This window comes from Passer domesticus, chromosome 5 (genome assembly GCF_036417665.1).
Source record: "Passer domesticus isolate bPasDom1 chromosome 5, bPasDom1.hap1, whole genome shotgun sequence".
NCBI classification, from domain to species: domain Eukaryota; kingdom Metazoa; phylum Chordata; class Aves; order Passeriformes; family Passeridae; genus Passer; species Passer domesticus.
Window position 1 is genome coordinate 41,874,470 of NC_087478.1, and position 2,886 is coordinate 41,877,355.

Consider the following 2,886-nt stretch of genomic DNA (forward strand, 5'->3'; position numbering starts at 1 on the left):
TGCCCTGAAATCAGGCTTTAACACACCTTTCTGAATCATACAGCCTTCATCACATTAATGTTTCTACCCTGCACTGTTTTTTGTTTTTTTTTTTTTTACTGGAAGACTGGATCAAAGCTGTCTAACTGGCAACAGAATTCAGTCACTTCAGTCAGTCTGGAAATATGTCTAGTTTAAACTTGAATTTTGAGGAGGACATATTTTCACCACTTTGGTCTTCCTGAGTAATGTGATTACTTGTTTTCACCTGATGTGGCATTGGCACCTGCTATCTAGCAGCTTTTCCCTGTTGGTGCAGTTTCTGCAATTAAGATGTCAAGCTGATGAACAGGGAAATTATGTAAGTAGTGTCTAGGGGAATTCTGACTGGATGAAAATAAAGTGAAAGAAAAAAGGTGAGAAGACAGTATCTGGCAAAAGTATGCATCTTATAAGTAGAAAAGCATGTCTCTCGTTGCCAGCTTGTCTCAGAGCACTGCATGGCGGAACAGCCCGTGCTCTCCAATGCTTTGCCCAAGGAAAGCTCCAGGAAGATCTGCAGCACAGCCTGTGAAGTGGCTTGTCACATTCCTGCCGCGGGGATGCATCCCTGCGGCGCCTCTTGCCCTTCTCTGGCAGCTGTTTTCATTGAGGAGGGGGGAGCTTTCTTCTGCAGGAGCTCTGTATTGGGGAGCAGTGACTGCAAGTCTGAGCTGCTGAAAAACTTGTCTTGTTCATCTCCGTGAAGTCACAGTATGGAAACATGAAAGTGAGACCTCGTAATCTGGAGAACGATTTTCCCAGGGACTGCCTTTCCTTGCACTTCAGGGGTGCTGACTCCAATTTTCCCAAATGTAGGTAACTCAGCCAGCCTGCACTGTAGGGAGAGTGGGGAACTCATGCACAATCTACCTTGAAAAGAGACAGCTCCTGTGCACAGTTATCACACGCTCAGTTAAGTGTCCTGCACCTGCAACACCAATGCAGGGGGATGTGCTCCCACAACCTCAGCTCACCTAGAAAATCTGTGCATGTTCTCACGTGCTGGAAACACACGACCTGAAACACATGCCAGTACATCTGGGAACAGGACAGAACAGCAATTTCCTTTACTGGGTAGATTAACAATTGTGGAGAACAGACATTCATCTCCCAGGATCTGTTGAGGATTCACAAGAGAATTGTGGTCAATTTTATTATGTTTGGGCTTGAATTCTCTAATGCATAGTCTTTTAAACTCACTTCATATGGAAAGAGTCCTTGATTTGATTATTTGCTTCCACAACAAAACATCACATTTATTTATTTTCACCAATTACAGTTCACTTCAATGCACAGGCAGAACCTTTGGGTTGCAGCTTGATGGAAACTGCACCACAAAAAGAAAAATTAAAAAATAATTATTACAATTTAAAAACCTGCTGGGCTTGAAATAGGAAAAATTTCTAATTTGGGTTTGGAATACTCAGACTGAGAATCGGGGTGCTACTATCCATGTGTTCAGTATGGGCTCTGTGTGAGCCAGAGACCGTGACATTTGCAGAGAGAAATGCACATTGATTTCAAACAGCACATCAGATTATTTTAATGTGCACAGTTATTGATTGCAATGGGCTGCAACTTGTCCTAGTGACAATCCACACATCCAGTGCTGTCTGGGTATTTTAGTCTTGCAAATGCCTTTTTTGTCCAAATGGGTTGCTCAGCAGTAATGATTATTCAGAGAAAAGTGGCAGACAGGGTCAGGCAGCAGCAGAATGAAAAGTGAAAACTTGAAAGATGCTAGATGAATATTTATGCAGAGCAATCTTCACTCTCGAATTATGGCACATAATGGGATCAGCAAAGCTAACGGAATTCACGCTGCGTGAACTTCCTCTGTGAGAACTTAAGTTTAATCTGCACATAAGACTGACAACCCGTGAACACAGAGAAAACGTTCAATGGCATGTAAAAACTTCATTGAAATAATGTTTCTGACTATATCAATGTTCTGGTAATGACAGAATAAACAACATTTTTTTTTCCTGGCAGATTTTAAATCCACCGGCCACTTTTTTGAAATGGCATTCAAACATTGTCACAGCAGACTTTGTTCTTTTGTTTCATTGCTGATTTGGTATGTCCTACTGGCAACTGAAAAGCATCCATGGGGATTGAGTAATGAAGACAAGGATTTCAGAGCAGCCTGGCACTGAACATCTCTTAAAGGCTGGTGATGACGAGGAACAGCCAGCCAATGTTTAGCTCTGATATTACAAGATTTGTCGGGGAATACTTTTCGTTGCAAAAACAAATGGCAGTTGGCTGACTTTGAAGAATCCATCTCATTTTGCAAAATTTTGTTCTTGAGGTGTCCAAAACTCAGTGCACACGGGCAGTGGAATCCATGCCTGTGCTGTAGGGTCAGCACAAGAGCTGCAGATCAGTTTACTCCTTTAGGGGGCTGCAGATTTAGTGCACAGATTAGGTCGGCATTTCATACATTCTGTATATTTTGTGAGCAGGTCAGTACAAAGCCCAAGAAGCTCTTATGACCCATCACTGTGCACAAATCCCAAAACAGTTGATCACCTGGGGGCTAAGTACTCATATATTTAGGCAGATAGCTAAACCTTTTATGTTTATGCAAGGGTCTTTAAAAACCTGCTTAGCAAGACCATTTTTTTCCTTGATATTTCTACAATATCCTAACATTGTTCTTGGTTTAAGTCTTAATTTAAAGTATTAGAAAAACAGTTTTCCATACTGTCCTTTAGTTATTTCTTTTCTGAACTAGAGGCCCTGCTTCATCCGTGCATTGAACTCTTCAGCACATGTCTAATCCTTCTGAATTCAAGGATATATTAAAAAGCTCTATTGAATCCAGGGCTCTGTGAGAAACTGGAAAGGAATACAGCTTCAGCT